The sequence below is a fragment of the Pleurodeles waltl genome, chromosome 9 (assembly GCF_031143425.1).
Source record: "Pleurodeles waltl isolate 20211129_DDA chromosome 9, aPleWal1.hap1.20221129, whole genome shotgun sequence".
NCBI lineage: Eukaryota > Metazoa > Chordata > Amphibia > Caudata > Salamandridae > Pleurodeles > Pleurodeles waltl.
The window spans coordinates 67,852,216-67,864,649 of NC_090448.1; positions in this window are offsets into that span (position 1 = coordinate 67,852,216).

Sequence of the window (12,434 nt, forward strand, 5' to 3'; positions counted from 1 at the left end):
CCTGGGTGTAGCTGGGAGAGGAGCTGCCTGCCAACATGAAAGGGATAGAGCTGTTCCCTGTCCCATTTACATTTCAAATGTGCTGCTCAGCACACTCACAAACAAATTGACACCAGGCCTTGTTTTGGGACTTGGACAGGGAGGAAGAAAATTCCAGAACCATCTGTTGGGGGGCAGGGGCTCCAGAAGTGTCTTCTGCTTCAAAGCTGGCCCTAGTTATAAAAGTAGGACCCTCAGACCTACTCTTTAGTACACTCCTTTACATGTGGAATACCACAGAAGGACTGCTTTGTACTCCAGAGGACTGCTATGCTGCTACCCTACCAGAGGATTGCCCTGCTTCTACCAAGGCCTGCCTTGTTCCTCAGAGGACTGCCCGCTGCTTGAGGCCTGCCTTGTTCTTCAGAGGACTGCTGCATGAGGCTTGCCTTGCTGCTTCAAGGAGATCGGACCATTTTCTTGAAATCAGGACTACCAGAGTGACTCCAATGATCCATTGCCTGACCTCCTGTTCATAGCTACAGGGACAAAACAAAGGGACTAAGCTGGTCCCTGTTCCGACCCGCACTCCATAGCATGCAACCTGAACTTTTGTCCCGTTCTAGTGCAAACAGAACCCTATGGTTAGCACTTTCTGGGTTTTGGCATTATTTTTACTTAGGCCTTTAAAATTGCATATCTTCATTTCATCCCATTGGATTTCTGTTGTTTTGGTCTCAAATTATTTATTAAAATGTACTAAATTTTTCTAGATTGGTTTGGGATTTTTCTTGTGTTGTGTTTTCACTTAATTACTGTTTGTGTGCTGCATAGTTTCCTAACACAGTGCCTCTAAGTTAAGTGTGACTGTTTTTGTGCCAAGCTATGAGAGGGTTAAAAACAGGTTAATTTGGTGATTTTTGTGGTTCACTCTGGCAAGGATTGTGGTTGTTGCCTGAGTGGGGCTTCCACCTCCTCTCAACCAATAAGCATTTTGTTACATTACTCATACCTCCCTTGTCGAGTTGGCACTCTGTCAGTCCATACCTATCTCTTTCCAGCCCGAAGCACAGTCCTCTTTACAGAAAACATTTGATCACTTTGTGAATATTCCGCCCTCTCCTCAATGCGCAGGATATGTCTCAAGGCATGCTTCTAACAACCTTAACAGCTCTCAGCTCCAGACTATCACCTAGACATCGCTCATTGAGACCTCGACACCTGTACCTGGTTCGTCACTCAGGCACCACCCACAATGGCTTCTGCAAAACCCATGCAGAGCTGTAGCCTTCAGATTGAGTGATGTAGCCCAGATGGTGCATCCTTAGAACATCTTGTGGTGAAGTTAATGACCACTCTAGGCACCTTCTTCATATTTTCACTTACTTACCAACCACCTTCATAATCCAAATGACCTTCCCATTAGATGTCAATAGCGCCCACCCTTCCTTGCAGCAGTGTAATGAAGAGTGATGCTCCTACTAACACCTTGCAGAATGAATGATTGAATGAGAGGGATTTTAAAGCTGCTTACAGTAACCTACATAAGTATCTAGGAGCTATAGCGTGACACTCTACAGTGCGGAAAGAATGCAGGTTGGAAGTGAAAAGTCATTATGAGTGCCTCACGGAAGGTAAGATGACTAGAAGGGAGTGACCCCTGACCTGACTTAAGGCCAGGAAAGACTCCTCGCGTCGGGCAGATCCTCCATTCTGCCCTCGTGTCCCACCCCCGTCCTTGCTGCCTCGCTGCCGTGCGGTAGGAGTTTCTAGTATTTTCTACACTGCTCTGTATTTCGTTCCTGCAGATCGAATTTCATTTTGTCCCCCGATTCGTTTTTCTTGCTGCCTCTTGCTGCCTCGTTCCCCCTCCGGCTCTTGCCGGTTTCCTGTCCCTGCCGCTGCGTCCCCTGCGTCCCCGCCCCCCCGCGTTCCCATTGGTCCACCCTCTCCCTCCTCCCAGCTGATCCTCCCTACCACCTCCCATTCCTAATGGCGGCCACTGTGCGGCGCGACGAGTGACCCCTGACCTGCCTTAAGGCCAGGAAAGACTCCTCGCGTCGGGCAGATCCTCCATTCTGCCCTCGTGTCCCAACCTCGTCCTTGCTGCCGTGCGGTAGGAGTTTCTAGTATTTTCTACACTGCTCTGTATTTCGTTCCTGCAGATCGAATTTCGTTTTGACCCCTGCCTCTGTTGTATTTGTGCCCTTTTTTGTGCCCCGATTAGTTTTTCCTGCTGCTCTATCTACCTCTTGCTTGCCTCGTTCCCCCGCCGGCTCTTGCCGGTACCCTGTCCCTGCCGCTGCATCCCCTGCGGCTCCGCCGCCCTTGCGCTGCCATTGGTCCACCCCTTCCCTCCTCCCAGCTGCTCCTTCCTCCCACCTCCCCTTCCTAATGGTGGCCACTGTGCAGCGCGACGAGTGACCCCTGACCTGCATTAAGGCCAGGAACGACTCCTCGCATCGGGTAGATCCTCCATTCTGCCCTTGTGTCCCGACCCTGTCCTTGCTGCCTCACCGCCTACAACCTCTGATGCTGGATTGACGACTGCGCCAACACACTCGCCCGCTCAATAAACCCTCCAACAGAGGTGCCAACAAAAGAACCAGCTGGTTCACCTCAGATCTCAAGCCTCCAAGCAAACCTGCCGGAAACTGGAGAGAAAATGGCTCCTCGCACAGACACCGGACAACCACGCCACCTTCAAGAACGCCATCCACAATCATTATCACCTTATCAGATCCGCCAGGAAAACCTCCTTCAAAGACCGCCTGGACAACAACAAACACAACAGCAAAGAGCTCTTCAACATCATGAATGAACTTTCCAACCCCAGCTCCAGCACAAACAACATCCCACCCTCACAAGACCTGTGCAACTCCCTCGCTGACTTCTTCGACCACAAGGTCACAGACATCCATGACAGCTTCAACAACCAGACCACCCCGCCAATCACCGACTCCTCAGACTCTCCACCCACCTTCAACTACGACCCCCTGCTCGTCTGGGCCAACGTGAACAAAGACGACACATTCAAATCCATGAGCACCATCCACTCTGGATCTCCGTCAGACCCATGCCCATGCATCTTTAACAAAGCAAGCGCCACCATCACACCCCACCTCCGCAAGGTCATCAACATCTCCTTCGAGACCGCGAACTACCACGAGAGCTGGAAGTATGCTGAGATCAAACCCCTACTCAAGAAACCCATGGCGGACCTGAGAGACCTCAAGAACTTCCGGCCAAAGTCATCGAGAATATCGTCAACAGACAACTGACCCATTACCTCGAAGAAAACAACATCCTGGACCCTTCCCAGTCAGGGTTCCGCAGTAACCACAGAACCGAAGCCGCCCTCATCACTGCCACCGACGACATCAGAGCCCTGCTTGACAACAGCGAAACCGCAGCCCTCATCTTCCTGGACCTCTCGGCCACCTTTGAGACTGTCTGCCACCGCATCCTACGCACATGCCTCCACGACGTAGGAATCCAGGACAAAGCTCTAGAGTGGACCACTTACTTCCTCTCCGGCAGAACCCAGAGCATCCCCCTCCCCCTTTCCGCTCCGAAGCCTCCAAGATCATCTGCAGTGTTCCCCAAGGATCACCCCTCAGCCCTACACTATTCAACGTCTACATGGCCCCGCTCGCCCACGTTGCCCGGCTACCCAACCTCAACATCATCTCCCACACCGACAGCACCCAACTGATCCTCTCCCTCACCAAGGACCCCTTCACCGCCAAATCCAGCCTCCACGAAGGAATGAAGGCCGTCGCTAAATGGATGAGGAACAGCAAACTGAAGTTGAACTCAGACAAGACAGAGGTCCTCATCCTCGGCACCAACCCCTCAGCCTGTGACGACTCCTGGTGGCCGACCGCTCTGGGAGCAGCCCCAACACCCACCAACCAAGCACACAACCTGGGCGTCATCCTCGACTGTACACTCTCCATGACTAAGCAAGTCAGCTCTGTCTCCTCATCCTGCTTCAACACCTTCTGCATGCTCCACAAGATCTACAGATGGATCCCCACAGATACAAGAAGAACAGTCTCCTAAGCCCTCGTCAGCAGCAAACTTGACTACGGAAACGCCCTCTACGCAGGAGCCGCAGCCAAACTCCTCAAACTACTGCAACGCATACAAAACGCCGCTTGTAAGGAAATGCCTCCTTGGCATGGTTACCCCCTGACTTTTTGCCTTTGCTGATGCTATGTTTTGAATTGAAAGTGTGCTGAGGTCTGCTAACCAGGCCCCAGCACCAGTGTTCTTTCCCTAACCTGTACTTTTGATTCCACAATTGGCACCCCCTGGCATCCAGATAAGTCCCTTGTAACTGGTACCTCTGGTACCAAGGGCCCTGATGCCAGGGAAGGTCTCTAAGGGCTGCAGCATGTATTATGCCACCCTAGAGACCCCTCACTCAGCACAGACACACTGCTTACCAGCTTGTGTGTGCTAGTGAGAACAAAATGAGTAAGTCGACATGGCACTCCCCTCAGGGTGCCCTGTCAGCCTCTCACTGCCTATGCAGTATAGGTAAGACACCCCTCTAGCAGGCCTTACAGCCCTAAGGCAGGGTGCACTATACCATAGGTGAGGGTACCAGTGCATGAGCACTGTGCCCCTACAGTGTCTAAGCAAAACCTTAGACATTGTAAGTGCAGGGTAGCCATAAGAGTATATGGTCTGGGAGTCTGTTTTACACGAACTCCACAGCACCATAATGGCTACACTGAAAACTGGGAAGTTTGGTATCAAACTTCTCAGCACAATAAATGCACACTGATGCCAGTGTACATTTTATTGTAAAATACACCACAGAGGGCACCTTAGAGGTGCCCCCTGAAACTTAACCGACTATCTGTGTAGGCTGACTGGTTCCAGCAGCCTGCCACACTAGAGACATGTTGCTGGCCCCATGGGGAGAGTGCCTTTGTCACTCTGAGGCCAGTAACAAAGCCCGCACTGGGTGGAGATGCTAACACCTCCCCCAGGCAGGAGCTGTAACACCTGGCGGTGAGCCTCAAAGGCTCACCCCTTTGTCACAGCACCGCAGGACACTCCAGCTTAGTGGAGTTGCCCGCCCCCTCCGGCCACGGCCCCCACTTTTGGCGGCAAGGCTGGAGGAAACAAAGAAAGCAACAAGGAGGAGTCACTGGCCAGTCAGGACAGCCCCTAAGGTGTCCTGAGCTGAAGTGACTCTAACTTTTAGAAATCCTCCATCTTGCAGATGGAGGATTCCCCCAATAGGATTAGGGATGTGACCCCCTCCCCTTGGGAGGAGGCACAAAGAGGGTGTACTCACCCACAGGGCTAGTAGCCATTGGCTACTAACCCCCCAGACCTAAACACGCCCTTAAATGTAGTATTTAAGGGCTCTCCCTGAACCTAGAAATTAGATTCCTGCAACTACAAGAAGAAGGACTGCCGAGCTGACAAACCCCTGCAGAGGAAGAACAGAAGACACCAACTGCCTTGGCCCCAGACTTACCGGCCTGTCTCCTGCCTTCCAAAGAACCTGCTCCAGCGACGCTTTCCAAGGGACCAGCGACCTCTGAATCCTCTGAGGACTGCCCTGCTTCGAAAAAGACAAGAAACTCCCGAGGACAGCGGCCCTGCTCCAAAAGAACTGCAACTTTGTTACAAGGAGCAGATTTAAAGACCCCTGCAACTCTCCGCAAGAAGCGTGAGACTTGCAACACTGCACTCGGCGACCCCGACTCGACTGGTGGAGAACAACCAACTCAGGGAGGACCCTCCGGCGACTCTACGACTGTGAGTAACCAAAGTTGTCCCCCCTGAGCCCCCACAGCGACGCCTGCAGAGGAAATCCCCAGGCTCCCCCGGACCGCGACTGTCTGAACTCCATTTCCCGACGGCTGGAAAAGACCCTGCACCCGCAGCCCCCAGCCCCTAAAGAAACGGAACTTCTGTGCAGGAGTGACCCCCAGGAGGCCCTCTCCCTTGCCCAGGTGGTGGCTACCCCGAGGAGCCCCCCCCTTGCCTGCCTGCATCGCTGAAGAGACCCCTTGGTCTCCCATTGAAACCTGAAGGAAACCCGACGCGTGTTTGCACACTGCACCCGGCCGCCCCGCGCTGCTGAGGGTGTACTTTCTGTGCTACTTTGTGTCCCCCCCGGTGCCCTACAAAACCCCCCTGGTCTGCCCTCCGAAGACGCGGGTACTTACCTGCGGGCAGACTGGAACCGGGGCACCCCCTTCTCTCCATTATAGCCTATGTGTTTTGGGCACCTCTTTGACCTTTGCACCTGACCGGCCCTGAGCTGCTGGTGTGATAACTTTGGGGTTGCTCTGAACCCCCAACGGTGGGCTACCTTGGACCAAAAACTCAAACCTGTAAGTGACTTACTTACCTGTGAAAACTAACAATAACTTACCTCCCCCAGAAACTGTGAAAATTGCACTGTGTCCACTTTTAAAACAGCTTATTGTGTTTTATGTAAAAAGTATACATGCTAAAGTAATGATTCAAAGTTCCTAGAGTACTTACCTGCAATACCTTTCAAAAGAGCTATTACATGTAAAATTTGAACCTGTGGTTCTTAAAATAAACTAAGAAAATATATTTTTCTATAACAAAACCTATTGGCTGGATTTGTCTCTGAGTGTGTGTACCTCATTTATTGTCTATGTGTATGTACAACAAATGCTTAACACTACTCCTTGGATAAGCCTACTGCTCGACCACACTACCACAAAATAGAGCATTAGTATTATCTCTTTTTACCACTATTTTACCTCTAAGGGGAACCCTTGGACTCTGTGCATGCTATTCCTTACTTTGAAATAGCACATACAGAGCCAACTTCCTACACCGCTGCACGCCTGATCCTCGATGGCCACCGACACAGCCACATCACCCCCCTCCTGAGAGACCTACACTGGCTCCCCGTCAACAAAAGGATAACCTTCAAGCTCCTCACTCACGCACACAAGGCGCTCCACAATACCGGTCCAGCCTACCTCAACAGACGACTCACCTTCTACACCCCGTTCCGCCAACTCAGATTAGCCGACCTCGCCCTCACCACTGCACCCTGTATCCGAAGAGCAACTACCCAAGGCAGATCCTTCTCCCACATCGCCGCCAAGATCTGGAACACCCTTCCCTTGCCCCTGCGACAGACAGAAGACCTACTGACTTTCAGGAAGCGGCTCAAAACCTGGCTATTTGAGCAGTAGCAGCAGCCCCCCCCCCTCCTCCAGCGCCTTGAGACCCTCTGGTGGTAGTGCGCTCTACAAACAGACTGATTGATTGATTGATTGAAGTAGCCCGAAGATGGAGTGGGTAGGAGTTTTAGGTTCCGGTACCTACAAATGAAAAAGATATGCCCTGTCCTGGTGCATTGGATGTGGGGAATGTATGCTAAGTAAGCTTGCATTGGCCTAGTATTGTAAGAGAGAAGGTACCAGGTAAGGTGTGAATGAAGAAAGAGAGGACCCAAGCTGTGCAGAGCATGATGTCCAGTGCACAAACTGTTGAAAATGATATGTTTGTGGATGTAAAGCCAGTGAAAGTTAGAAAGGTTTTCCGATATGTGGTTTCACAGAAGGACCTCCGAGTTAACCAAGCAGCCGATTTCTGAATGTGCGCAACAATTTGAGAGACGCTTTGGAGAGACTTAGGTAAATGACACTAGCATAGTCCAAATGGATGAAATAATTGCTTGGATAATGCCTTTCACTGGCAGCAGTATTCAGAGGAGGAAACATCTTCCTCAGCATTTGAAGGCACATAGAGCAGAAAGAAGAGAGTTTAGACATGTGTAGCTGAAAAGAAAGGAGTTGGTCAAAAAGAATGCCTAGGTTTCTGGTGTGATAAGTATGAGCCTGGTATGAGCCTGGAAGGGGGTTGGGAGAGGACCCCTACCAGACATCTGATCACTAGGAGGGGTGTCTCTCAGCATAAGGATCTCAACCCTGATTAAGCCTGAGATCACCAGCCCTCATACGTGCTGTTGTTGAGACTGTGTGTCTTGGGAAACTTCACAGAACGAATTGAAGCAGGGTTCTTGAGCCCTAAGGTTACCTGCTCATCATCTTAGTGGCACTAGAACTATCAAAATAATGTGCAGCCTTGAGTTTATCTAACTGTTCAACAGACTAACACAGGAAAAAGAGTTCCTGCTTTCACGATTTCCTAACTTCCTCGTCAAGTACTTCCTATTTCATGGTCCAACAATGTTCTTATCAATTATTACTTCTTTTGTGGAACTTTGTACCAAGCCTACTCTGACTTCAGCTACAAGGCCTTCGCCCTCAGCCACAAACCTGTTCAGCATCCAGCTGGCCACCTCGAATTTCTTCTCACCATCACAGTTCCCTCCTAGCCCTCCAGCCACATTCTTGTCTGTATTTATATACCTGTCAATAGCACGCTCCACTAAGTATCATCACTCAAACTAAAGAAAGTTAAATTCAACATCCAGTGTCCAACTAATGATACACGCATGGACTGCCTTAATCTTTATCGTTCCAGGTGCCCTGGAATGATAGTGGAATCGACCAATGGTGCCTCAGAGTGTATGGCATGCTACATTCACTCCTGGTGGGTAAACATCCCATTCTTTTGATAAACATGCCATCAAAGAGCTTGGAGCCCATGTCCTGACACACATAACTAATGTCAGTAATGTGGGCCAAGAAGAAAGGATTGTGACAAAATTAAGGGTAAAATAAGGATCACATAAGAGAAATGGAAAATGCCAGACTATACATATTGAAGTGTTTTCTCTAAAAAACATTTTGCAAAGCAGGGGGAAGGCACATTGTCACTTTGTCCCATATTTGATGGACAGGCTAATTCATTCTTAGATATCGTTCTTATGGCCAGGAGTCAGGCAAGACATGCAAAAGCAACCATTCTGCTATTGAAAAAAAATATTTCAACCTCTAATTCAATATCTTCAAATACTGATGGCTACCGTTGTAAATAATGTTACACCACCCGCCCCTTAGTTGCAGTCTCCGCATAAGTATCAGAATCAAGAATCGTAATGTTGCAAGTTTACTTGCATTCTGTCCATCTCTGTGTTTAATGTCATTTCAGACAAAAGTACATTTGTCAAGTTTTGACTGTAAAATAATTCTTGGTTTGGCAAAAAATGCAGGTATTTTAAAACCTTCAAAACACTTGCATATGTGAAGCCAGGCTGGTAACGTAGTACCTTTAAAGGTTTTGATTCCAATTATTAAATGACTTGTGATACCAATATATTGTGAAGGAGCCGGAACCTCTGTGCATTCACAACTAAGGGACTCTGGGCCAGATGTAGCAAAGGTTTTTACCCATTCTGTGTCTATGGGAAAAAGTGTTCGTGCATATGGCCCTCTGTTTGCTTTTGAGGTTCTGCCAGTGACCTTGCATGTTCAAACCGAACCACAGGGTAGAGTTACAAGTAGCAGGAGGGCTACCAAGAATTGTCAAGATTTGCCCAGGATCTACAGTGGTGTCTTCTGGTGATCTCTAAATGAGACCAGTGGAGCAGTGCAAAGCAGACAGTGAACATTGCGATGCTGCTGGCCAGGGGGGGCCCTGCACTACCCATGCCAACTGCATGGGTAGTGCAGGGGCCCCTCTAGGGCCCCATGCACTCCGTCTCGCAGCCTTTTCATGGCAGTGTTGCCGCCAAGAAATCGCTGGCGGAGAAGTGGGTCATAATCCCCAGGGCAGCACTGCCCTGGCGGATTAGGACTGTCACTGCTGCTGGGACGACTAATCTTGGCAGTGCTAGCGGTCCGACCATGGCACAACCGCCACAGTCATAATGTGGCGGCGGTCCGACTGCCACCGCGAGTATGGTGGTCAGTAGACCACCAGGCTCATAAAGATGGCTAGAGTGTTGTGCTAGAATACTGTTACCAACTTGTCCTGTGACAGAAATATTGTGTCCTTACTATTGTTTACAAAAAATATCACACCATTGGAGTTCATAATAGAGAAACCGACACACGATGCAATGATATTTTTGTAAATAATATGGCACACTCGATATTTTTTTTCTGCTACTGATATTCTGACATATATGCAACCAGACCTGGAAATACATTTATTGTAAAATTATATAATATTCCTTCTATCCTTTCATCAGCTGCATACCCCTTTGCACAGCCCAGAACATTGTGTCAATGCACATCCCAGATGGCCTCTAAGCGCTATATAATTATCGGCATACTGTTGTGTTATATGTCATACCTTAACATACCATATTTTGTTGCTGGGTGCGTCTGGAGAATCCAAGAACCAATGTATAATCCCATGTTAAGAAGGTGCAAAAGGCACTATACAAATGTCAACCCCATTCTAGAAATTGATGTTAATTGAAGATAACATATTTATCATAAACTGGACAGGATATTTCCTCAGACTAAAAAATCATTGGTTAATTTTAAGTGATACCTGTTAAGAAACAAGCATTCTCATATGTCTCGGTGCATGACACCATATAAAATGATAAATAAGTGCCTTGTATTTAACAAACACCATACCTGCAAGCGGGGCTTTAAGTGGGCCGGGTCCTGCCTGTGCTCAGCAACGGCAGTTCTACAAAGCAGGTCCTGCGACGGGTCCCAATCGGGCTCCCCATTTTTGCGCTCACCCTCAGGGGTCTTAATATAAAAAGCTGACAGTGCCCGTCCGAAGGTCTGTCCGCCGTCTCCGGGTATCAGCATGAAAACAGAGACCAGCCAGTGTTCCAAAATATGTGCTTGTATAGTGATGAACGGTTTGTTTCAGTTGCAACAACCGGAAACTCAGTTGTGTAAATCGTGAAATGACTGGGGAGTAGATATAAATGTAGAGCACGTCTGCATAATTATACCCATTTTAATGACGCAACAAATTACATTTTTACAAAGATGCAACAAGGTTACTTCAACTAGAAAAAAAATGCCCTACAAAATCGTTTTTGCTTGTGGAAATACTAAAACTAGCATTGCACGTGGTTAGAGAAGGGAAGGGAGCAGGGCTCTGCAAGCATGTGGGGTACAATTTTAAAATAATGACTTAGAACAGACTGAGAAATACATGTTAATATTTGTGACCATCTCTACAGAGGAACAGAATTGACAAAAGAAAATGCATGAAAGTTATAATGTCCATTTTGTTTAGGTGAGGCAACATACATCCTATTCATGCTAATTTAAAAAAGAAGCGTATAGGTAAATACTATTACATCACAAGGCAGCCTTTCATGGCGCATATCCAAGCTGTATTTTGGGTACAGTCTCCTGATGCACTATGGCATTGTATTAATTTATTTTGGACATTTAAAAGATGCTGAGTTTGTTGCCAGGTGGCCACTTTAGAGAGTGAGCATTTGAATGTTATTTGTTGTGTTATATATCTGGTTGCAATGACAGAGGCAGCAACATATCAGTCGGTATATGTGTTTTTAAGCCACACCCTTAATTACATCAGCCAGGCCCCTTTTGGAGACCCCCCCGTTTTTTCATCTCACTTAAAGCCCTACCTGCAATAATTGTAGAATCAAACGCGATATTAACAAATGTTAGGTGAAGCAATTCTACCTCAATGCTTCTGTGCCCTCTACAGTTACAAATTCTTATACGTGACAGATCGAATTGTTTGGTCTTAAAATTGAGTATGATCCGTCATAACTAGCATCCACACTATCTAGTTGAAAACCTCTTGGTTTACTTTCCAGGTCCACTAGATGGCACTGTAACTCCGTTATTGTTTAGTACGAGGCTTCATACTTAATTGAGCATACATTTCGAGCTCCACGAGGTGGCAGTGTTGCTCCATTATGATTTAATTACCAGGCGTACAAGCAATTAGACTTCTTTATATTTTAGCATTCATATTTGGCTAGTTACAACATCCTTTGTGTTGAAGCAGACGCGTATTCTGAATGTAAAATATTTTAGAAGCACCAAAACAACAATACAATCAGAAAATAAACAGCCAAAGAAACCAACTGGGTCCAAAATCAAATGCAAGTCAAAAGGTGTCATGCGTTGCTGACCGGTAATGGCACGAGGTATAGTTGAGGCTGTCAAGTTATCTGAGGTGCTGGTGATGAAGCAGAAAAAGAAAGACTAACAAATATTCATATATCATGAATCAAAATCGTATAAGGTAGTGTGATTTTAGCAAAGAAAAATAATGTACGTGGCAAAATGTGCACACGAGGTAGTTCGCCATTATTATAAACGAGCTTAATTAATCATGAAGAATCGACAAATGTAGTAATCCGTCATAATTGCAAATGTATTATATGATTTTCTTGTTGAAACTGTTTTATGCTTAGCTTAAATTTATCAGAGGCTTTGGCCTAGTTTGCCTGGTCTCAAATTTAACTGCGTGGTTTTCACTTGTATTAACAAAGACACATTTTACTTTAAGGTTGTATTTTTCCAGTAAAATTACTAATAGACTTATCTCAAGGTTTGGTGCTAGGCTAG